Source organism: Panthera leo, chromosome B1, assembly GCF_018350215.1.
Source record: "Panthera leo isolate Ple1 chromosome B1, P.leo_Ple1_pat1.1, whole genome shotgun sequence".
Lineage (NCBI taxonomy): Eukaryota > Metazoa > Chordata > Mammalia > Carnivora > Felidae > Panthera > Panthera leo.
In genome coordinates, this window is record NC_056682.1 from 42,140,033 (window position 1) to 42,165,833 (window position 25,801).

The following is a 25,801-nucleotide window of genomic DNA, read 5'->3' on the forward strand; positions in this document are numbered from 1 at the left end:
TCTGTGCTGATAGCAGAGAGCCCGATGTGATGCTCAAACTCTTGAACTGCGAGATCATGACCTGAGACGAAATCATATACTTAACCAACTGAGACACCCAGATGCCCCCACTGGTCCCTTTCTCTTTGGTTTACTCCTTCCCTCCTTCCATCAACTCAGGTTTATTCTGCCACAATCCCCAGCTCTAGGGGATTCTTTAGCATGGAACATCAGCAAGATAGACAGAATTTTCCTTTGTTTATGGATTTTTCTCTTAGAATAACTTCAATATGTTATTAAACTAAAAAAACAGTTTTCCTCAAATAAGGATGTAATGCAATGAAGGGTATAAAGGGTGACCTTTCCACTGTAACCTTCTACTATAATTTTGTGAGCTTTATAACCATGGACTTTGACTCTGCCTCACAGCAGTTACTAGACAGAGCTGAGTGAGAAGGATTGTTATATCAGAGCATCCTCAATGTCAGGCAAGATCAGCCACATGGGAAACATAGCAGAGACAAGGCTCTATCTTCTCCACGTTCTCATCCTAAACACAGCATCTGGGGTTTGCAAGACATTCTAAGCCTCCTAGGTTCAGGTGTGTGGGTAGTGGCTTCCTCTTTTCTGGTGTTATAGAAGGAAGAGTACCAGTGTCTCTTAAAAAGGGGGTTGTCAATTCTCTACATATTCTTGCCCAGTTACTGCTTTCACACTGAGGAAAGGATGAAATTCCACCCTGGCTATGCTTCTGGTAAGGACCATGTAGGATCTGAGCTTTTGCTCTTCTTGAAAGCCAACATGTTACAGATATTGGAAAAAGACACAAGACTCCTGGGTCAGAGACTAAGGATTTTATTACTCATGACCCAGCAAACAGCATGAGCTTCATGTTCACATTGCTTCCTCTTAACTCCAGGTCAGATGTGAGTAACGTGCTGATGGGCCCAGGTGGATGCAGCACATGTAACAGGTTTGTCTCAGCTGAGGAACCTCAAGCTTAGTAAACCTCCAATCTTATAAGGAGGCTTCTAGCAAAGGTGCCCAACCTGGAGGAGATATTTTCTTTATTATGCTGGTCAGGAAATAGGTATTCTTTCTTCCTTGGGAAAAAAAAAGACACTATTACTAAGCTAAAAGGAGGTTCGCTGTATATAGTTTGGAAAATAGTTTAGAAATAAGCTGTCAATGCTTCATCAAAAAATGTGACAGAGATACAAGACACCTAGAGAGAATCATCTTCCAACAGTTATTCAAGGTACTGCTGGCCAGCCAGATGATGATGGTTATAGACTTGGGGTTGTGCTGATCTCCACCAAGGAAGAGACCTCCAGAGGTTAATAGTGGGATGTGTTTGAGCACAATGAGAGAAACAAACATGTTAAGAAATTCTTACTTCTTAGGCCTAATGTTGAGAACCATTGGATTCATACTGAGTATCTAAAGCCTCCTGAACTTGGGGCAGGGTGTATGAATCAGTCGGAATTCATCTGTTTGGTGTCCTTCAATCCATACATCACAAATGGGAGAGGCATACTGATTCTAAGGTTTGGCTCTAATGCAATACAAGAGGTCTTTGATATGACCTTTGAAATCATTGCTTTCTGACAGAATGATTCATCTAGACAAATTTCTTAATCTTTTTAAAATTATTGCTCTTCCACAAGGAGTTTTTGGGGTACCTGGGTGGCTCAGTTGGTAGAGTGCCCAACTCTTGATTTTGGCTCAGGTCAGGATCTCAGGGGCATGGGATTGAGCCCTATATTGGGCTCTGTGCTTAGTGTGGAGCCTGCTTAAGATTCTCTCTCTCTCTCTCTCTCTCTCTCTCTCTGCCCCTCCACCCCTCTCCCCTGCTTTCACTCTCTGTCTTTCTAAAATAAATAATAAGGGAGTTTTTTGTAGATTTTCTTTTTCCCTAATTGTCTCTCCTCCATGAAATTTTAATACCACAGATACAATATATCTCTTTATGTACTGTCCATAAACAATTGCAATATCAAAGCTTTCTCGTACATCAATGAACCAATTTTCATTTTCTTGGGATTGTTGTTATCCACATTGAGAATGCATAGTCTAGAAAATTCTTGTATCAGTTAGGGAAGATAGTAGTCTGGACCCTCTGAGAAGCAGATGTCAAGATGGATTAAACATGCGAGTATTTTGTTAGGTGAAATATTGTATGAAAGTGTATGTAGGGAGGGAGCCAGATAACATAGTTTTCTAGGCTCAGATCATAGAGGCCCCATTGAATGTGATCATTCACTGTGGCACAGATATCATCAGAGATGATTGGTATTTGTAAATACCTGATACTTGGTGTCCAGGACTACTTGGCATACCTCTCCCTCTGTTTGCATGAGGTACCACTAACCTCATGGAGAAGGGGCTTACATCCTTTCTGATGGAAGGGATTAGGGGCAGACACATAGAATAAAATGAAGAGTTCCTTGAGGTTTGTTCTCACATGTGGCCCCAGGGCCTTTGACTGCACTTGAACTTCTGACTTTTCTACAATGCCATCTGCCAGCAGTGCTTTCTCCCTCACTAGAAGTAGAAGATGGGGCCTCCCTTGACAAAGGAGAGCCCATGAATATGCCTAGACATTTATTCTTCAATCATGAAAGTAGAAGCTTGTAAATTTGCTCCATCACAGCTTCTTCACAATCCAGGCACCCAAGCTGTTGGTTTCTCTGACCGTGGGCAGCATCACGTTCTTCTCTTCCACCTGAATCAACTGATATGACAGGGTGAATCCTTCAGACCTCTCAGAGTCGTTAAGATTGGTCAGCAGAGCTGATACTTATGGATTTTCCACCAGAACTTTTGAAATTCTCATGGAACCTCACCTTGTGACATCCCCCTCTTCTCTTGAATGTCATATGTAAAAATAATTCTAGCCTCATCAAAAACTGGGAGTCCTTTCTTCCTTTTTCTGCCAGGTGGTCAATAATTTAGCACATGCTGCCTCAGCAGTTTCTAATCTGCCAAAGAGTTGCTCCAGAGCATGCAGCTATTTGAGTTTCATGACTTTTACTCCATGTGCCACCTCTAAACTCCCAATAATTCCCTGCATTTCCTAACCTCAGAGACATTTTATTCCTTTCTCAATCCATGTTTGATTTATCTATCTATCTATCTATCTATCTATCTATCTATTTATCATCTATCTACCTATCTACCATCTATCTCTTTATCTATATATCTTTTTGAAAAAGAGAGAGTGTGAATGAGTGGGGAAGGGGCAGAGAGAGAGAGGGAGAGAGAGAATCCTAAGCGGACTCCATGCTGTCAGCACAGAGCCTGATTGGGCTCAATTTCATGACCATAAGATCATGACCTGAATCGAGATAAAGAGTTGGATGCTTAACCGACTGAACGTGACAGGAGCCTGTCCCTGTTATATTTAAACCATAGTTCAAATTCCTTATCCACTAGGACCTACAGTATCTCCCCTCACCCTACCCCTTCCCATTCCAAACTCATAAGCTTTATGGGTTTCAGGTATTTCAAGCACAGTATGGATGGCCTGTCCTACATTTTTCAGACAAATACCCTGAATAAGATAGGTCTCAATCTGATGTGGGTTGGGGTCCTCTCCCCAGACTTATAATATTACTTATGGATCTTCTACTTTCTGAAGTAACACAAACTAAAAACAAATTCTTTGTGGGATATTTACCATCTGCCAGCATAATTTTGAAAATCTACTAATCTCTTCTACATGAGATCAGTATGGGAAAGAAATGTAGAGAAAGAAGGGGACAGAGAACTGTGTTCTGTTGTATTACTGTGTCTCTTCCTGAGCCTGGAAATCCCACCTATGAACAAAGAGGGAGATGTTTTGACACTGTATTTTCATAGGACATAAAGGGATCATGTTTCTAGAGGAGTCCTGAGTTAGAAACTGGGGCAGAATGATTTTCTTCCTAGAAGGGAAAGGGTGTTCTCTTGTATTGATTTATTTAAAGAAGTTAAAAATTCCAAGTATTGCAGCCCAGGGGAACCTCTGGGCTTCGTATGGCTGAAAGACAGTTATAATCCCCACTTTGTGTAAGATTATCTTGATAATAAATAGGAAGTTCAGCAGCAGAAAGTATTGCATCATTGTATGAATTAGGAATGCATTAAACAGCATAAAACCAAAAATTTGACTAACAGTGGCTCAAATCATATGACATATATATATTTTTTATACTTAATAATAAACCTATAGGCAGTTGGTTTCTAGGTTGATATAGCAGCTCCAACCTAGACCTGGTGGATATGTATAAGATTTCCTTAGCATTCCTGTAATGTTGCCAAATGGCTAGTTCAGCCTCAGATAGTAGCTCTTTGTATGACTATGCCCCAGGGTAGGAATTAGGAGGGTGGCCAGGTCAGTGAGCAACAGAGAAAGAGGTAGAGAGAGTTAGGAGTAAGAGAACAATTGAGACAGAGTCCTGCTTGTGACCATCTCATACATAATCATCCAGAAACTTCCCAGCAGACATCACCTTACATTTCTCTGGCCTGAACCAGGCCAATACTATCCCTAGATCAACTACTGATGAAGGGGATGGGGTCCTGAGTGCTCGACTAAGAACAACCACAGTTCACCTCCTGAGACCTGGTACATTGCCACCTGAACAAAACTGAACATGTTTGGCAAAGAAGAAATGTAGGCAAATAACAGTGCATGAAGGCAGAGCTGATGATAGTCAGCTGGTGGGTAATGCCGATGTGTTTTTTTGGCAGTGAAATCTCTCACACTTTGTTCAATATTTTGAAAATTACACCTAAATGAAAGGACTTTGGGGATTATCTATTCCAAATGTTTGTATGCCCTTCCAAAAGAAAATCATTGCACTGTCTTCGATTATAATATATATCCTACTGTAGGAAAAATTGCACAATGAGCTGCTGCCTGGAAATCGGGATTGAACTTTCACCTTCATTTTCCTGTGTTCCATTTTACCGTGTTTGGCACATAAAAGACACTCAGAAAACGTTTTCTGCTTGAATTAATGGAATAAACCTTCATTGAATAGGTGAGCAAACATAGGCCTATAGCAGAGAAATGACAAGTCCGAGGTCATTCAATTAGCTATTCCTAGACCTAGAACCACAACTTCGTTCTTCTGACTTGTGCTTTGACTTTAATTTTCCTATTTTCATATGCTGCTTGTCCAAAGGAGGCACATGAGGATTTTTTTTGTGTACCCTAAAAATCAATTGCTCAGAAAACACTATGAAGACAGAGAAGTCTGTCCCTAAGATCATAGGTGGAGCCCAAAGGGAGAATAAAAAACATGACCTTAGAAGATAGAAATGCTCCTAGGAAGCTGAAGTTGTAGATGGGATTTATCTTGGTAATTAAGAGAAATTCTTAAGAAATTAAGAAATTAAGGGGCACCTGGGTGGTTCAGTCGGTTGAGCATCTGACTCATGATTTTGGCACAGGTCATGATCCCAGGGTAATGGGATCAAGATCCCTGTCGGGCTCTGCACTGAGCATGGAGCCTTCTTAGGATTCTCTCTCTCTCTCTCTCTCTCTCTCTCTCTCTCTCTCTCTCTCTCTCTCCCCCCACCCCCCGCCTCTGCCCCTCTCCCCCACTCATGCTCTCTCTCTAAAATTAAAAAAAAAAATTAAGAAACTAAGAATTAAGAGAAAGGGAATTTTCTTCTCACATGAAGAGCTCTGTCCCAAGCTCCAACTGTGCTTTGCTGGCACTTTGTGGCCAGCCTCCTGACTCTGAGTTGACCCTCCTGTTTGATATTTTTAAATGACTTCCCTGGAATGTGTGAACTATATTTGGGTTTTCCTAAGCCAGACAGTAGTGGAGGAGGATGAGAAGGGATGTGGGATGATTCTTCAACAGTCCTGTGTCTTGTCCAAACAGTCCCTTACTGGCAGAAGTGTGTTTGTTTTATGAGATCACAGATGATTAACACGTTTAACATGCCATTGTAACAGTCACAACCTGTAATGGGAGAATGTTTATTGGGGTCTATTTTAGATTGCAATTTGCTTTCCTTATTACATAGAAAACAACTACATTTTACCACCTTGTAAGACACTAATAAGCTTTTATCTCTGGGTGGAAGGCTTTATTAAGAAGCCCTTTCCCCTGTCCCTGTCCATATTCTACTTCTTTACCCCCTTGGAACAGGCTGTCTTCTGTGTGAGCCCCAAACTAGGTTGAACCAGGGAAATGGCCCTTCCAGAGTCATTACTTTCCCATTGTTTTCACTCAGTCACTTACCCAATGCTTCTAGAAAATCATGGTGACTGGGAAAGTCAGCGCTGGGGAACATGATGCTGTTGTTGGATTCAGAGTGTGGGATAGAATTTGGGTTCCCAGTGGGTAGAGGTCCGTTTACAGAGAAGATTGATTACCCAAGTCTTAGGTCTAGCTTCACATCTGAATAATGAACTATATGATGCATTCTACCCTCATTTCAAATAATGGCTTGGCTAATTAAAATCAAATTCCAATGAGCCAGTCTCATCAGCTAATATTCGGCTCAGAGCTGAATTTTTCTGCACTCAGAGAACTGAGGTATCCCCTACCTTTTCCAAAGCATTTGATGTGCAGTAAGTGCCTTCCCTTATTCTTCTCTAGGCTATCTTCCTTCTCCTTCTTTTGGCACCCCAAATCCAGTGTTTGCAAGGTACATCTGGTGCCAAGTGTTTACTTACTGTGCTCCCAGGCGCTAAGCATTCCTTAGAGGGAGTGCCTCCAGGGCCCCTGCTCTCCAGGACTTTCCTTTTAAGGGGGTGATGACAGCCATCAACACAGAAGTCTCAGACTCTGGAAAGAATATTATCTCACTTCAGACATCCTTCATGCCCTGCCTGTGGCACTGAGCTACGAGAGTACTGGCAACAGAAGATGCCACTTGGGCCTCACCATTACAGACTCAGGAAAAATAAGAAAAAAATAATCCATTTGGGTTTCAGGTGAGCACCATGAAACCAACCATCAGTGAACAGATGCTTTTGATGCTTTTGAGTCACATCAGAGAATATCAGCCCAGTGTCCCAGCAAGTTTGGCTGGGATAGCATGGACTCCTCAGTCCCAGGAAGGGTCTCACATGCGGAGGGCAGTTTGGGGCTGGCAGGAAGCATGGGCGAACTGGGTAAAAGCATGGTGCCTGTGTCAGAGCCACTCTACCTTCCTATACACACTTGGCACCTGTTAGAAATGATAAAAATAATATATCCAAGAAAACATAGGAAATCGGGACAGAACAATTACCACAGAAGAAAGAAAACTGCCAGAGCTACACGCCAGCTGCTAGCCTCAGTCCCTTCAGACCCAAATGTTTCACAGGCCAATTATTTCACACCTTTAAGGAGCAGGTGATTCCTGTACTATTCATACTGTTGCAACACATGGAGAAAAACGAAGTCTTCCAACTGATTTTATAGACCCTGCATAGTTTTGATAATAATACCTGATAAAACATGGTTAAAACACACACACACACACACACACACACACACATACACACACCAATCAACCTTATGATTATGCATTTATCATAAAACCCCAAAATTCCAAAATAAAATGCTAGTACATAGAATCAAGTAGCATATTAGAAGATTAATATATTACATCAAGGAATGTCAAGGTTTGACTATTATAAAATCTATCAATTTTGTTCCCCATGTCACTACATTGTTTTTACCATATTACCTTAGGTGAGGTATGGTGAGGCCAAATGAAGATCAGGAGAGAAACGAGAAAGAGTTTTACAGCTTTATTTTTTGTGTGTGTATGTGTGTTTTTTCTTTTAATGTTTATTTATTTTTGCGCGTGCGAGAGAGACAGAGAAACAGAGAGACAGAGAACAAGCAGACAGAGAGGAAGACACAGAATCTGAAGCAGGCTCCAGGCTCTGAGCTGTCAGCACAGACCCCATGGGGCTCGAATTCATGAACCGTGAGATCATGACCTGAATGTAGTCGGATGCTCAACCTATTGAGCCACCCAGGTGCCCCAAGAGTTTCACAGCTTTGTAACTCACAGTTCCCTGGGGAACATAGCGTACTCATCAGGCCACTCGGGGGAAGGCCTGGGTAGGTCACAAGGCACAGAAGTGACCGGTGGGCAAGCAGCTTTATTGTGGGATCTGCAGGAAGGAGTGGGCAGGGCAGGCAGAGTTGGGGCGGGCTGCTTGAATAACCTCAGCTGGCTCTGCAGCGTCTGGACTGTGTGCGGGTTTCTGGTGCCTGGTCCCAGGGCGAATCACTGTATGTGATGGCCCAGAGTGTAAAAGCCCCCATACAGGAGGTGGTGGGGATGCAGACTAAATTAGCCACTCAAGAAGGGGAGCCAAAGGTCCTCTGGGAAGGGCCTTAAAACTGGGTCAAGATGGCATTTATTTATTTATTTATTTTTAATATGAAATTTATTGTCAAATTGGTTTCCATACAGCACCCAGTGCTCATCCCAAAAGGTACCCTCCTCAATACCCATCACCCACCCTCCCCTCCCTCCCACCCCCCATCAACCCTCAGTTTGTTCTCAGTTTTTAAGAGTCTCTTATGCTTTGGCTCTCTCCCTCTCTAACCTCTTTTTTTTTCTTCCCCTCTCCCATGGACTTCTGTTAAGTTTCTCAGGATCCACATAAGCGTGAAAACATATGGCATCTGTCTTTCTCTGTATGACTTATTTCACTTAGCATAACACTCTCCAGTTTCATCCACGTTGCTACTAAAGGCCATATTTCATTCTTTCTCATTGCAACGTAGTATTCCATTGCGTATATAAACCACAATTTCTTTATCCATTAGTCATCTAAACAACTATATTATGTAAGCAAAAGGAAGTAATAACTTGTCATTTTAACAGATCTTAAAATGGTATTTAGGGGCACCTGGGTGGCTCAGCCGGTTAAGCGACTGACTCTTGGTTTCTGCTCAGGTCATGATCTCTCAGTTCATGAGTTTGAGCTCTGCATCAGGCTCTGTGCTGACAGTGCTGAGCTTGCTTGGGACTCTCTCCGTTTCTCTCTGCCTCTCCCCTGCTCTTTCTCTCTGTCTCAAAATAAATAAATAAACATTAAAAAAGAAAATTAATAAAATATAATACCATTACTAGTGAGAAAATAATAAAAGTGGAATAAAAATTAATAAAAATGATTAAAACCATTTAAATATTCTCTTGTCATGATGTTATGTGCAAAAGCCAGCATTAGACTTGATGAACAGACTGAGTTCTCATTAATGTCAGAAACAAGATAAAGATGTCTATTATCAACACATTTTTAATAATATTCTGAAGTATTATCCAACATATGGAGAAAAGAGAAATAGTGCCAATGTTAAAGTTGCTTTTGGTTGGTACACCTGGAAAATCCAAGATAATCATTAAAATATTAGAAGCAATAACAAAGTTTAATAGGAAGTCTGCTTACAAAATTAATATATAAAAACATATATTGGGGCACCTGGGTGGCTCAGTTGGTTAAGCATCTGACTTCAGCTCAGGTCATGATCTCATGGTTCGTGGGTTCAAGCCCCGCATTGGGGTCTGTGTTGACAGTTCAGAGCCTGGAGCCTGCTTCAGATTCTGTGTCTCTGCCTCTCTCTGCCCCTTCCCTGCTCCCATTCTCTCTCTCTCTCTCTCTTTCAAAAATAAATAAAACATTAAAAATTTATATATCTATATCTATATCATCTATATCTATATCTATATCTATCTCCACTGGCAATCAGGTATAAGGTATAATAGAAAAACAAGACATCATTTCAAGTAACAACATCAAATATAGGAGAAATATCTGGGAATTAAATTTATAAATAAGTAAAATTGATATACAGAAAACTTTAAATTTTACTGAAGTTCATAAAATAATATTAATTAGATTGACATGCAGATGTCAAAATGAGAAAGTTCACTCATGTAAAAATTCTGCATACATGCCCTCTAAATCAATATGAATTTGAAATTGCAGTCAAAAACAAGATGGGAATTTGGGAAATTGATAATGATATTTTAAATTGAATGCGCAGGAATAACCTCTTTAAAAAAAAAAGATGAATAGCAAAGTAAAATAAACTTTACTGAATACTGAAATTTCGAAATGTTTTTATTGGCACAGTAATAGATGGGTAGAGGCCAAACACTGTAATACAATGGTAAGAAATAGACGTTAATGTAACTGCGGATTTTGCGAATGATAAAGATAGCAGTGGGGGAAAGATATATCATTGAAATTATATTAAGACAACCTGTTATTCTTTAGAAAAAAGAGATTAGTGGCACATTTATTAATGATTTGAATGTGAAAAGATGCAAACAGATGTGGATTTCTTTACACAATTGCGAAATGAAAGATATGACAAAAAAAAAAAAAACAACAGGCAAGCATTAAAAATTTAATCTCTTTGGGCACTTGGGTGGTTCAGTCAATTAAGCGACTGACTCTGGGTTTTGGCTCAGGTCATGATCTCATGGTTCATGAGATTGAGCCCCATATCAGGATCTGTGCTGACATCTCTCTCTCTCTCTCTTTCTCTCTCTGAAAATAAATTTAACCAAAAATTAATCTCTTTGATGCCTTTAAGGTAAAGATAACAAATTATCATATAAGTCAAATCATAAAAGAAGTGACAACCCGAAAAATATTTACAATGCATTAATAAAGGATTAATTTTCTATATATAATATTAATTTTCTCTATATATACAGATATATGATTATTTTAAGTTGATAAGAGAAAGAACAATCTTTTACAAAATGGGAGTTCAATTAATTCTATTTGTAATAATTTCTTCTGAAGGGATATTCACATGAGTATGCAAAGCAGTGTTTAATAGTAAAATAGTTGTAGTGTTATTTTTAACCAAAGGGAGGAAGGAGGGCAGGAAGGAGGGAAGCAGGGAATTGAGGGAATGGGGAGAGACAGGGACACGGAGATGGGAGAAGAAACTTTAAGAGATTTTCTTTCATTTAGGAATTGGCTCTAGATAAAGTCTTTCTTAGAAAAATAAAATATTTCTTTCTCTTTAAATCCAAATATGGTATCTGACAGGCTTTGGGATTTTTCAAATTTCTAATAAAAAAAAGTTTCTATTTTTATACTCCATACTCCCCTTGTATTACAAAGGTTTCAAAGTAGCATAAAATGATAGGTAAATTCAGTGAAATACATAAGATAAAAAGTCACATCAGTAAAAATAGAGAAAAAAATGAGAAAGCAAGCCCAATGAGCAAATACTATTGGCAAAAGGACCCATGTTTTTGAATTATTGTTTTACAGTGTAAGAGTTTCTTCATGTTCCAGGAAAAAAAAAAAAAAAAGAGCAACAACACAGGAAACAATCACAATATACAATATTTTGTATACAATATACAATTTTTTTTTTTTATGTTGAACAAAGATTATCTTTAGTCTTGAGTTTCTAAGAACTTCTTGCATGGATTTTTAGATCACTTACTTTTGAAGCAAAATGCATTCTCAACAATTTAACCCCTATAATATATACCGTAGCAGGTTAAAATTGAATAAACAATTCCAGATATTTCCATGACTGTTTTCAAATGCACATATGGCACATATGATCCTGCAGGAATGATGGATACAGAGGAAGTGTTTTAAGCCCTGAGAACCCACAAAGCATAATGATTTAAACATTGAACAGTGTCTGGATCCGACTGCCAGGGTTGAGATCTCCACTCTACCACTTAATACAAGATCTTTGGAAAGTTGCTTAACCCCTTTATGTCTCAGTTTCCTTTTTTTTTTTTTTTTTTTTTTTGTAAAGCAAGAAGAGGGATACCTGGGTGTCTCAGTCAGTTGAGCATCTGACTTTGGTTCAGGTTATGATGTCATGGTTGGTGAATTCAAGCCCCTCATCTGGCTCTCTGCTGTCAGCGTGGAGCCTGCTTCAGATCTTCTGTCTCCCTCTCTCTCCCTTCCCCTGCTTCAGCTCTCTGTCTCAAAAATAAATAAACATTAAAAAAAATAATTGCTAACTCATGAGATCGTGATGATTAAACTCGTTAATATATGTAAAGTGTAGAACACTATATGGTATACAGGAAGCATCAAAGTAGTGGTAGCAAAGAAATGAGGTATTCTAGCATAATAATTTAAAATCATATTCAGAATGCAAAAAATTGGAAAAGATTTTAAAAAACCTCTATCTTATTTGCCAAGATGAATAATAGTTCCCTTTAATTTTTGCACATTAAAAAAACAGTCAAATTCTAGATAACAAATATGCAGATAGTTATTGTACATTAATTCAGATTTGTTCTTTCGTTTTCCTTCTATAAATCCATCACTTCTGTGTATTTGTATGATTCATTTTGTGGACAGAAAGGAGCTGGGTATTTACAGGTGTGGAAAGGCATTTCTACCAGGACAGCAGGAATCCAGCTGGCACATTTAGAAGCATGACCTTTCTATCCTTGGCTTAGAATTCAGAAGAAAGAAAGTTTCAAAGTGAATCACCAAGAAGCACTTTATAGAAACAGAGTAGCTTTGTTACTTAGGGAATAGCTTTCCAGTGGATCCTGGAAGAAATCTTTTCTCTGCCCACTGGATTTCTGGGTAAAGACTAGTTTTCATTAGGAAGTGACCCAGACTGTGTGCCTGGAAGATTCAGGCCAGCCCACCACAGAGACCTGTGGTCCCAGTGAGGTCAGGAAACTGTGTTTAAAGTGGTTAAGTCACATCTGGATAAACATGTGAACCATCCAGCCATTTCTGTGTGGTCCAGAGGCCAGGGCTGAGTTCCTTAGAGCAATTACACATGCTTAGGTCATACTTTAGAGATAATGACTTAGTTGAACTGTTTTTAGAATTTTTAAAAAGTCTCCATGAGGTTCTTACATGTTTCTCCCAACTGAGGATCACTGCCTTAAAAAAATAGAGGCTCCACATTCACATCCCATTGTTGCAGGTGGCCAGAGGGGAAGTTTAGCATTCAGCACTTTTATAGATATCACTCAGATTTTTAGCCAGATACATGCCATCCTTTAAAATCTGGATAGTTATGGCCACCTGGGTGGCTCGGTCAGTTGAGCATCCGACTTGGGCTCAGGTCATGATCTCACGGTTCATGGGTTCGAGCCCTGTGTCGGGCTATGTGCTCACAGCTAAGAGCCTGGGCTCAGCTTCAGATTCTGTGTCTCCTTCTCTCTCCGCCCCTCCCCCGCTCATGCTCTGTCTCTGTCTCTCAAAGATGAATAAACATTTTTAAAAATTCTTTTAAATAAAAAAAAATCTGGATAGTTGTCTCAAATCCTCAGTACAAATCCCACAGAAAGACCATTGTCTCACTGAGAGTTCTTCCAATTTGAGGGATATGATTTTTGCCTGGTGACATTTGGCCTTCAGCTTCAACTTCTGCTGAAACCACTCAGTCCACAGCTCATGCCCTCCCACTTGCATCCCAAATCAAACCATGTGTACAGCTAAGTTCCTGTCCTTATTTTTCATGGAAAACCCCTCACAGACTGTTGTGTGTTTCTCAGAATTATAGATGTTTTGTAGAAGGTGAGACGGAGTCAAGCTGCAATAAACCAATTACTCTCTGACTGAATAAACATCCCTGATTGTAAGAAATGATGGCCTTCGATGCTTCCCGGACTCTACCAGACTTCCATGTCACTTGTCTTCTTCTCTCCTCTGCCTTGCTCTGACTCCGGATTTACCATTCATTTTTAAAATTAACTTTATTAGTTTATTTCTCATAAACCAAACTGTACTCACCTAAAGTACACAGTCGGATGAGTTTTGACAATTGTATATATAGTAAAACCACTGATGCAATCGAGATGAAGAATGTTTACATCACCCACAAAAGTTTCCTCACCCCCTTTTACAGTCCAACCTCTCTCTCCCTGAAGCTTCCTGTAATCGCTACATGCAGGTGACTTCCTGATACTATAGATTAGTTTGGATTTTCTAGAATATTCTAGAATTTTCTAAAAAACATTTTAATATTTTGAATTTCTCTTCTGTGCCTGGCTCCCTTCAGTCAGTATAATGATTCTGAGATTCACCCATGATTTTTGTTTGTTTGTCAATGTTTAATTATTTATTTTGAAGGTGGGGGGGGGATGGAGAGAGAGGGAGAGAGAGAATCCCAAACAGGCTCTGTGCTGTCAGTGCAGAGCCCAACGTGGGGCTCGACCTTACAAATTGTGAGGTCATGATGTGAGCCAAAATCAACAGTCAGACGCTTAACTGAATGAGCACCCAGGCACTCCAAGATTCACCCATATTTACTCCTGAGAATATGAGTAGTAACCCATTGTATGGATAGACCACATTCTGTCTATCCATTCAGCAGCTGATGAACATTTGGGTTGTTTTTAGTTTGGGACTAATGTAGTGCAAGTCCCACAAATGCTGAAACATTTGTGTGCAAGCCGTTGTGTGGACATATGTTTTGTTTATCTTGGGCAAATGCCTAGATGTGGAATGGCTGGGTCATATGATTAACACATGCTTTACTTAAGAAATTGCCAAAGTGGTGTATGTTCTATGACATCATCAGCAGTGTATTAAAGATGTAGTTTTACTACATCTTTGCCAATAATTGGCGGTGTCAGGTTTTGGGGCAGGGGGCTTGTTGTTGTTTTGTTTTAGGACTAAAATGGGTATGTAGTAGAATGATGCAGTTTTTTCAGTTCTAGAGTTTACATTCTATTCTCTTTTATATTTTCTATCTCTTCACTAAGAGTCCTGTTTTGTATTCATTACACGTGCATTTCCCTTTGCCTTGTTATATTCATGTATAATGTGGCTTAACATCCTTATCTGATATTTCTAACATGTGGCACTTCTCAGGATTAGCCCCTGTTCCATGTTTTTTCCCTAGAGAGTGAGTCTCATTTTTTTTTAAATCAAGTAATGTTAGAGTATACCAGACTTTATAAACGTTATTTTATGGTAATTCTGTAGTCCATTAGTTTTTCTTGAAGATTGTTAATATTTTTTCTAGAAAATAACTAATTTGATTAGATTCAGACTTAATTAATATGCTCTCTCTCACCTACAGTGGGCGCAGCTCAAAGCTCACATGACATCTTTTAGCCTTAGCAGAAAGCTGTTTTGAATCTGCTGAAACCTGCACTTGTCAGGGACCAGCCAGAAACTCAGGCAAAGCTTACGTAAGAAATTCGGGACTCTTTTTTGTGTTTTTCTCATTCCCAGGTCCCTCTTTGCTTTTGGTGGCTGGGGTAGCTCCTGTGCTTCCCTTTTGCTGTTCAGGACAGACAGATAGCTGCTTTTTGGTCTCCCTTTCAAAATCTGCCTGCTTTTGTTCATTTTCAGTGCCTTCAGGTGGTCATTTTTTGTAAAATGTTCAATATTTCTTGTTTGTTATCTGTGGGTGGGTCAGTTTGTTAGGGGCGTGTGCCTTTATACCATAAGGAAAATTCTTTTTCATTTGTTATGATAAAAAGATAACTATTCCTCACAGCATTTTTTTGCATCATTCCTACCCATCCTTTTAAGGTCTTACCTTCCACCCTCAAGTGACTGATGGTGTTTTCCAAAATAAAAATAGTCCTATCCTTAAGACAAATTTGGGTGTCAGCTGTTAAGATAGATGATCTTTCTTTCCTTCTTCTCCTTTTTTTTGGGGGGGGGGGTAACCCAGCCACAGAGGCAATAATTCAAGATGAGAGCATAGATAGGTAAGCTTGGGGCAATAAACACAAGGAAGACTGAGCATGGAACACTATAAAGCATTCTATATTTCTGCATACTGTAGTCAGCTGAAAAAAAGACAAAGAGAGAAGAGTAAATGAAGCTCAAAGAAGAAAGTTAGCAATAACCTTAACTAAGTAAGAGATGCAGCCCAAAGTACAAAGTGGCTGTTCGAGAACTGAAGCCAAGAAAGCCCCTGTAATTGGATAACTGGATACCACGTAAGTGCAGTGGGGTCTGCCATCTATAACCAGGTGAGGGGCGAATGACATAGGCATAGATCAGACACCCTGAGTCCTTTGCAATGAGATGATTATTCCCAACTCTTTAGCAAAAGGAGAGATTGAAATGAAACCAAAATGACATCATTCCAGTATGATTGGGATGAGTCAAAGTGCTGAAAAACTTTGTACATTTTGTAATATGGTCACCTACTGATAGTCTGTATTTTCTTCTTCCTGGCGTTTGAGAGAAATAATCCTATTCCTGTCACTGTCATGCTGTGCATGCAGGCATGTCTTATCCTGGGGGCTCAGACGGTACCATACACAAATGACTCCTGAGAGGTGGTAGAGGGAGACTCCAGGGACACTCCCAGAAAATAAGTTTTCTGCCTGAAAATTAAACTGTTTAACAACAGAAGGTTTCCTGGGCCAATCCAATGATTACTTATATTAGTGATGTTAAAATGTATATATAGTCCTCTTGGACTCCCCGGGGTCTCTTCACTGCATGTGAGCTGCTCTCTTTCCTTTGTGTTTGGTCCCTTGGATCTAAACATCTCTTCCCATCGATATTATTCTAAAGACAATATCCTCAATCTTATATCTTCTTCTAACCTAAACTCCTTCTACTCTCATTCTTCTTTGTCAAGCTACTTGAAAGAGTAATTTTAAAGTTTTACTTCTTTGTCTTCTAGTCACCTCTTGGTTCATTAAAAAGTATTGTGAAGTATTTCAAATATTCAAAAATAATATATGTAATTTGCAAAGGAGCTATGAATATTAATACCTGTGAAGCCTCTGCATATCATAAGAAATAGCAACACCCTGGCAGCCCTTTGTGCATTTATTTACCATGGACTCCCTCTTCTGCCCATTTTGGGGTTCCATTATTCTGATTTTTGTGTTTTTCATTCACTTCCCTATATATCCTTTAATGATTTGTTGATTTTTTTGTAGATTTTCAACTTTATATAATTTATGTCATGTATTTTTCCATCCTGATATTTCCTGTCAGTCTTTTAGTAAGAGTTATTTGTTTTAAGTGGCTGTAGCATTTGTTTTCATTGGTGTATAATACTCCATCCCATGACTATAGTTTAACTCATTTTTCCATTCTTTGAATGACATTCGAAGTTCTTATTTTATCATTTATAAAAATTTTGTCTTTACATGTTTTCCTTGGGAGATCTTACCAACTTTTATAACTTTTAAATACACCCCCAAATTTTAATTTTCCTATTTTTGGACTCAAATAATTCAAATTCAGCTGGAAATTTCTGTTTGGGTATCTCCCAAGCACCCCATAGTCTTAATCTTTGATTCCTCCTTAATCTACAGCCTGCATTTATTTGTTTTTAAAGTTTATTTATTTGTTTTTGAGAGAGAACAAGCAGGGGAGGAGCAGAGAGAGAGAGAGAGAGAGAGGAAGACAGAGAATTCCAAGCAGTTTCCATACTGTCAGCACAGAGCCTACTGTGGGTCTCAAACTCACGAACCATGAGATCATGACCTGAGCTGAAATCAGAGTCAGATGCTTAGTTGACTAGACACCCAGGCGTCCCAATCCTCAGCTTGCATTTAACTGATTATTAAATCCTTAAAATTTTGACCTGCAAAATATTCGGGAGTCCATTCCCTCCTTGGCAACCCTACTATGACTCTTCAAGTTTAGTCTTTCATAGTTTCTTACTTGGGCTGTTGAAATAACCACCCTGCGAGTTTCTGTGCTCTGCTGCCTGCTCTCTTAGTTACATGATTGATACACCTACCAGAGTGAGTTATCTAAAGCACAATTTGACCATTTCACTTCCTAATTCTAAATATCTCTTGGCTTTGAGTCACCTCCACTGTGAACAGGCACTTCACAGGTTGCTCATTCTGATCTTATCCTCTATTCCTCCGTGTGTACGCTTTACACTCCAAAGAACCAAAGATCTTAAGGTTCTTTTAACCCACTATGTGATTGTCTTCCTCCAGGACTTGCATATCTGTTCCCCCTGTGTATCATGGCTGGCCTGGTGCTTTTCTTCATTAAGAAAGCTTTTGTTAATCAAGATTCAGCTCAGGTGATACCTTCTTACTGTATCCTGTTCCTATGCCTTTCACAGACTTCAATTTGTTGTTAGTGTATAAGTCTATATTTTCTTCCAGAATATTTAGCAAACAGAATACCTTATATTTGTTTTTTATATACCGAGCCCTTGGTACAGTGTCCAGCTCCTAGTATTTTCTCAAAATCAAAATGGGACTGTTGACCTGAAATCAAGGTCAAAGTATTTCATCAGACCCTATCACTGTGGCCTGAATAAAATACCCCTTGAAACAACCAATCTTCTTTACCTTGATTTTTAAGCAAGTTTCTGATGTCTAATTAGTTTTCTTAGTACCTTAGACTAGATAACAACTGGTCTCTATAAAGAGCTACATACTGTTGTAAACTGAGTGCGCTGGTACCAGTTTGTTCACCCATTTAGTCAGTGTTTCCAGTTACTAATGGTAAATAACACTCCTGCCCCCAAATTAATGGTGTAAACCAGCAACCACTTTACTGTGCTCATGGATTCTGAGGACGAGAAACTCAGACACAACAATGGGGATGTCATGTGTCTGCGCAATAATGCCATAGTCTTTAGCTGGAATGCTTTAAACAGCTGGGGGCTAGAATCAACAGGGGTCTTCTTCACTCACATGTCTGGTACCTGGCATAGGAGTGCTGACAATACTGACTCCATCTTTGGACCTCTATGTTGTTCATATTCAACTGATGACATCTTTTGAGGCTAGGTGTTATGGACCCCTTGAAGATTAATATAGACTCAATTAGAAATGCCTGCCAAGGCCAGAATGGGGGGAGGCTTGCTTTGGCCTCCCATGAATCTATCAGAGATAACACCGTATTACCCTTTTCTGATGCACAGGTGGATGCCACCAGATCTAATCAAAGGTCATCTGTCAATTAGATGTGTGTGAACCCTTTGATCTCACTACATTGCCCTTCTGCACATCCTCTCGCTCTCTAAAGTCTGTGGACAAAGGTCTGGACTTGGTGGAGAATAACCGTACAGTGCCTGGATCATCATCCCTGATCCCCTTGTGGCTAAGTTATCCTGAATAAAACTCCATGTGAACTGTATGGAGTAGCCTGCTTCATTTTCTCATCTCAAAATGACTTGTCAATGTAGAGGACAGCTCCTCCTCCTCCAGCTTCTAACCCCTAGGCTGGAGTCCTTGAAGTCTCGAAAGACCTGCACATGGCATCTCTAAGTGGCTCAAATTTCTTGCAGAATAGTCACTGACACCTGAGAGGGAGCCTCTCCAGGAGAATTATGTGGATGCTGCCTGGTCTTCTGTAACTTGTCACATGGAATCAATTCTGCCAAACATGACTGGTTGAAGCAACAGTAACTGCATCGGTCTGATCTTCTGAGTACTAATAAAGTATGGCATCTATACATCTGAGATAGATGACCAGACTCATACATGGAGCTGCTTTCAAGAAGCTCTGAGTGCCCAGCTGGCATCCTTAGCCAGTGTTCCTCTTAAGGAGGAAGAAGTTCCCCAACCAGGAAGAATGAGTGGTTTCTTATTTATCTGGTCTATTTGGGACAGGTGCTGTTACTACACATTAGTAAAAAGAACACATTTCTCAGTTTCAAGGTACCAGGCCTATTTGTTTCAGGGGCATCCCTAACCTTTAAGATTGTTGATCTGGGAATAAACATGACCTTTTGTGATGCATCTCAGGGGCTCCCTGTGGAGAAGAGACTGTGAGGATATTACTCCTATGATCCAAGCAGTCATTTCTCATGATTTCATTCTTTTTTCTCTCCTTTTTTATCAGTCAAGTTTCTCTGGGTCTTAGAGAAACAACACATCGCTCCAGAGAACAAGATATTTTCCATAAATGAAGGCTTCACCCTGTGCCAAAAGACACCATGTTTTGGAATGGGTCCTTCACTCAGTTAACACTGGCATTTAGCAGGTGAGATTGCCTGAAGTTTCTGGGCCCAGCCCCTGCTCCTCAGTCCCCACTTAGGTCTTGCTTTGTCACTCTCCACACCTGTTCCCTGTCAACACCACCACTGCTCATTCCTTTCCAAGAGATAAACAGTGCCCTCTCCACGTGGCTTCCTTCTGGTCAGAGATAAGTGTATTGTCCCGATCCGTAAGAGGATGGATTAAGGGTAGCTCATCTGAAAATCCAGACCATTTTGACATCTTGGAAAAAATTTCATTGTGTACTTCCCAACTCCCCAGATACACAGGCTTCTTTTGGACCTGCACTGAGATCTCTGAGCTTTTCTTCTTGGTGGCTCCTTTGCTATTAAAGGTACATCTGTTGCTTGCCATCCTGCCTCAGTGCCAGGCCTCTGAAGAGGCCACCATGTCAAAGCCTACTCTTAGCCTGGTGCCCTTGTTCTCAATATTCTTCCCTCCCTAGTGACGTACTTAATGGTTTTCCCACCTGGTTCTTTGGGAACTAGTTCAACAATTATGGGAGCATGGCAGAAGAGGCAAAGAAGAAATATCCCTTCCTACCATAGAAATTTTAGTGTGCCAGAAAGGACAGGCATTCTAGAACTCAGGATGTAAGCCATTTTGTTATGGAAAAGTCCTAATTTGTTTTGATTTTGGTGTGTGTATGTGTGTGTTTCTTTCTTTTCTTTTCTTTTCTTTTTTTTTTTTTTCCTGTTGGCTTCTATCTCCATAGTTAATGTTCTACTTCAGAGCAGGGGTGCTGGTAGTGCTGTGTCGCTTGAAAGGAGGGGGAGAATGACTGAAAATCTGGTTAGCAATTCTTAGGCACCTAAGTGAGCAGATCTCCCCCCTGGCAATTGGCTTCTGCTGTCAGGGGTTGGCTGGGCCTGTGGTGCTGTGACTGCAGGACCCCAGGCCCCCTGCTTTGGTTTCCAAATGGGATCATCTGCGGGCAGCTAAGCTGCTGCCTTTTGTCAGACTCTCTCAGTGCATCCTTTACAGATAAGTGGGCTGCAGCTCAGCCATATGGGCCGCTAATGGTGCAGCTGCCCCCACAGAGCATTGCGCTCAGGGCTGAGGGAAATGGGCGTGTGAACAAATGGTGCCTGACATGAGAAGACAGTGCATTGTTTGTCTGCAGAGCTCCCCGGAGCTTAAGTACATATTGATGGAAGCCAAACAGAATGTCTCAGAAATTCTACCTGCCACAGACCCAAACCTGCCTGCTCTGAACTTAAGCTGTTGAGTGTTTCATGCCACCCTCCCTGGGGATTAAATGCTTTGGCTGTTAAGGAGGGTACTTACAAGCGATGACTCTGGCACAGTTGTGAGTTGGCATACTCCCTGCCATTTCCCCACAGCATGGAATTTTCTGAGCCTCAGTTTCCTTATTTGTGAATCAAGGATGCTAATACCCATCTTAGAGGGTCGTTATTGTGATTACTTGAGAAAATATATGTAAAGCACTTTTCATGATGCCTGGTAAATAATCCTGGGCTTTGTAGTCAGACAGACCTAAGTAGTGATACTAGCTCTGCCATCTACCAGCAGTAGGACTTTGGGAAAGACATAATGTCTTAGAGGCTCAGTTTATTTGTCTGTTTAATGGCTTAACAATCATTTCTTAGTCAGTTGCACTGGAATTAAATGATAATTTATGAGCATAGGAAAATATCTAGCGCCTACTAGAGGCATAAAATGCCGTTTCCCTTCCTTTATCTGCCACAGCCTGATCGCACTCATCTGGTACCTGTGTAGGAGATGATTTCCCCTGTTCCCATCACCAACTTATCAAGGCCAATGAGGATTTGCCTGTCAGGCCCTTGCTGAAGATTCCATGCATTCAGTTCACAGTTGCAGTCAGGAATGGATTTTTCACCTGAGGTGGCAAGAAGAAAAGGTGCATCAATGTGGAACCTTCAAACTATACGTTTAGAAAGACCAATAACCATCCCGGAAAGGCACGAGCTGTGGATTTACATGTGTGATAAGTTACAGATTCACCTCCTTCCTTCCAGACCGCCACAGTGAGCTCGAAAGAGAATGTATGAAAGTCGTTTCCCTCTGTTTAAAAATGGGCCTAGGCTGTAGAATATAAACTAGCATGTAAGCTATTCCTAAAGGGAAGAGGCATTTGACGAGAGAAGAAAAAGATGGAGTCAAAACGAAACGGAAACAAAGGAAACCCAAGGGCAGTGACTGAAACAGAATGTTACAGAAAGAGTTCAAGTCTGTGGAGGCAGATAAATGAGCTCTGTGGCAAAGACAGGGCAACAGGGAAGAAAGAGGGAAAAAGCTGGACCAAGTAACACCTCTTTGTACCTGCTAGTCTCCTGCTTAGGTGATCAGCTCTGACATGGAGCAGGATTCCTCCCTCCCCCCCCGCCCCCCGCCCAGCCCCAGAGAAGGGGCCCTGCAACCCAGGGTCCTTCATTCAGTGAGCTTCTACCAAGTCAGCCAGGCTTCCCGGGGTCTGGAAAGACCCTGGCAGAGAAGGCTTGAGGTGTCCCATATGTCTCTGTGCCACTGATGAGGTTGAGTGCTGGAAGGCTACGTCAAAAAATTCTGTGGCTGTACCTCAAAGCAGGATACCAGAGCTGGAGGTGCTTGAGGAAGGAGTCTGGTAATGATGAAAGTCAGGACACCGAGCCACCATCTTGGGCATTCCAGGATTGTCACGGTCAAGGTCAGAGCTCTGACCAGGTGCTCCGGGCACCATGGAGCCTTTCACAGCTGTTATTTACATCTGATGCTTCAGTGTACCCGAGACTTAGCAGCTGGGGAGAGAGAGCTGCAGAATTATTGCTTATATTTTTCAGATGGGAAAAGCAAGTATTGGCTTATTAGAATCATAGAGTATTAGAAATGGAAGAGATCTTGGTTATAAATGCTTACCAAAGGGATTTGCAATGGCTCACCATAAACAGAGATATCCATATATACTGAAGCTGTTAACAAAGAGTGAAAAGGTGAAAGGGACAGAACAAAAGAGAGACATAAACAAACTCAAAACCCAAACTCCTCTTTAAAATCTGCAGCAACTGAAGCTTAAGCTTCCTAGCAACCAAGACAAAGAAAAACAAATGACCTCCAAGAGCACCTGATCCAACCCCTCATTTTATGGATTAGGAAATGAAAGTCTATATTATTTTTAAAAGCTTTTCATCAATGAAATGTGTTTCTGTAGTTTCTCTAGCTAAGCATGGAATTATTTCCACTTTAATGTTTCAGATTGATTTTTTTTTTTCAGATGGGCTTTTTCAGGAGGTACTGCTGACCTCCCAAAAACCAATTATGCATCAGAGCAGTGCAGAGTGCTACATGGAGAGTTAACCTTCAAGGAGCTGTAACAGTTCATGCAGCAAGAAAACAGTGTCCTTACCACAAATGCCATTCTCCTTACTGTCTGTGAAGCACATATTCTGGAAGCCCTCTCTGCTTCTTTCAGTCAAATCACCCCAGAGCCCTAGATCCTTTTACTCTCACCATATGGCCCTGATTTCCCCCAGCTCTCCACTTTTGCCCATGGTTGTTGGACATAGGGCAAAGTGACAGGGGTCTCACAAGAACCATGGCTTGCTATTGATTATCTGTTGAAATTTAGCCCAGGAGTTGGGCAGTCAATTTAGCAGGTCTTCCAGCAAGTCAGAGAACAGAGTCCTTCCACCTGATCCTTGCTGGTACACCGGATAAAGAATGTTGCCTCTGGATGTTTTTGAGGGGCATCAACCAGACTGATGGAGACCTGAAGACTCTGAGGCAGGAGGGAAGAAAATCTCACTGGGAGAGAGCCCTGTTGTATCACTGAGGTGATGGGAACTGTGACCCTCAGCTGCCAGCACTATGAAGAAGACTCTGGAGTAAAGCAAGGACTTGCCATGCATTCTGCACCCATGAGTCTCCCTACCCAAGGCACGGCATTGGATCTGCTCTGTCTCACCCACTTCTTACCCCAGCTGGTATTGTAGCAACCAGCTCTGCATGGGTCTCAAACACCTTTACATGAGTACAACCTAGCAGAATCTCACTTCACCCCTGTTCCAGGTGTGCCTTGCTCCCTATTTCAGGGCTTCTTGGCCTTGTAATTGGTATGTATGACCTGTGGGGTAGAAGTTTCACCAGAGAGGGATAGGGGCAATTTATAGCACTTCTTCGTGGATGGTTCTCAATGACACAGCAACCAGTCATGTTAATGATGACTCTTTCATCAACGTGGTTTGGATTGTCTCTCTTCCCTTCCCGTCCTCCTTGTCCTTACTCATCTGTCTTGTTGTGTAAAGTTCCCTGCTGAGTTAAAAGCATGAACACCTCTGCTTCATGCTCCACTCCTTGGGGAATCTGAGCACTGACAGGTACTCCCCTGCAGCCATTTCTTCTTGCTTTCAAGTACACTAGACTGGACTTCCTGCTAAGGATCACTGAAACAAGGAGGTAGATTCTATGGTAGGCTTGACATTTAGTTTTGGCCACCTGGAATTGATTTGCTTTCTTTTTTTAAAAAGAAAGAAATTCTCTTTTCTTCTAGCAGTCATCTCTTCTCCACTCCTTGTTATGCAGATTTACTGAAGTTCTTTCCAAGTATGGCTCAAGGACACGTGGTTGGGATCCAACCAGTCAGAACACTGTATACCCCTGACTGGTGGCTGATCAAGGATGGTCACATGATCCAAACTGAGCCAATGCCATACCATAAGAACATTTGCCAGGACTATTGGATAAGAGGCATTCTTTCTTTCCACTGAACTGCAAGGCCTGAACCCAGAAAATGTAGAAATAGTGATGCTTCAACCATCTTGCTAACCCAAGGGGAAAGCCATCTCCTGATGATGGATCCAACATAGAGAAAGCAGAGCTCAGAGAAATCAGAATCTGGTGACATAGTTTGACCACAGTCCTCGTTCCTGCCCTCCCCATCAAGCTGTAGTGGAGGCCCTTGACTTTTAATTTATTTGAGTCAATAAATTCCTTATTTGCTTAAGCCTCTTTTTTGTTTGTTATTATTGTTCATTTGCAGCCTAAGGAATCTCGACTGATTGAAGGTACAAATTTGCAACTAATGGATAAATAAATCCTAAAGATCTAATGCATGGTATTGTGACCATAGACAATAATACTGTATTGTAAACATCAAACTTGCTAAAAACTAGATCTTAAATATTTCCACCACAAAAAAGAAATGATAATTATGTGACTTGATAGAGGTGTTAGCTAACATTAAAATGGCAATCATATTGTAATATATAAATGTATCAAATCAACCCATTATTCACCTTAAACTTACACAGTGTTATATATTGCAGTTAAAAAAAATCTTGACTGATATATGAAGCTCTTCCTGCCTCGTATTCCTTATTTTTATGGCCCATTTTGGTTGTCACTGCAATAATGTTTTCCAAGATTTATTTGTATTAAATGTTGAATATATAAAAAAAGAATATTTGTAAGATTTAAAGAATAGCCACAAATACAAACTCTCAATTATTTGCCACCCAGTTTAAGAAAGAAAACATGACTGTTTAAAGTTCTCCATAGAGGGGGGGAGGCAAACTATAAGAGACTCTTAAGGACTAAGAACAAACTAAGGGTAGATAGGGGGTGAGGGAGATGGGAAAGTGAGTGATGGGCAGGGAGGAAAGCACTTGTTGGGATGAGCAGTGGGTGTTGTATGGAAACCAAATTGACAATAAATTATATTTTTAAAATTTTTAAATAAAAAATAAATAAATAAATAAATAAAGTTCTCTGTAGCCTCTCCTGGATTCCAAACCTTTCTGTACACCTTAAGAAGTATCCATGATCTTGAATTTTGTGTTAGATTCCTTTGCTTTTCTTTATAATTTTATCACATGTTTATATCTCTAAATAATTTATTCTGGTTTTGTATAATTTTTAACTTTATGTAAATCCGAACATGGTATATATATTCTTTTTTGACTTGCTTTTTAAACTTGACATTATATTC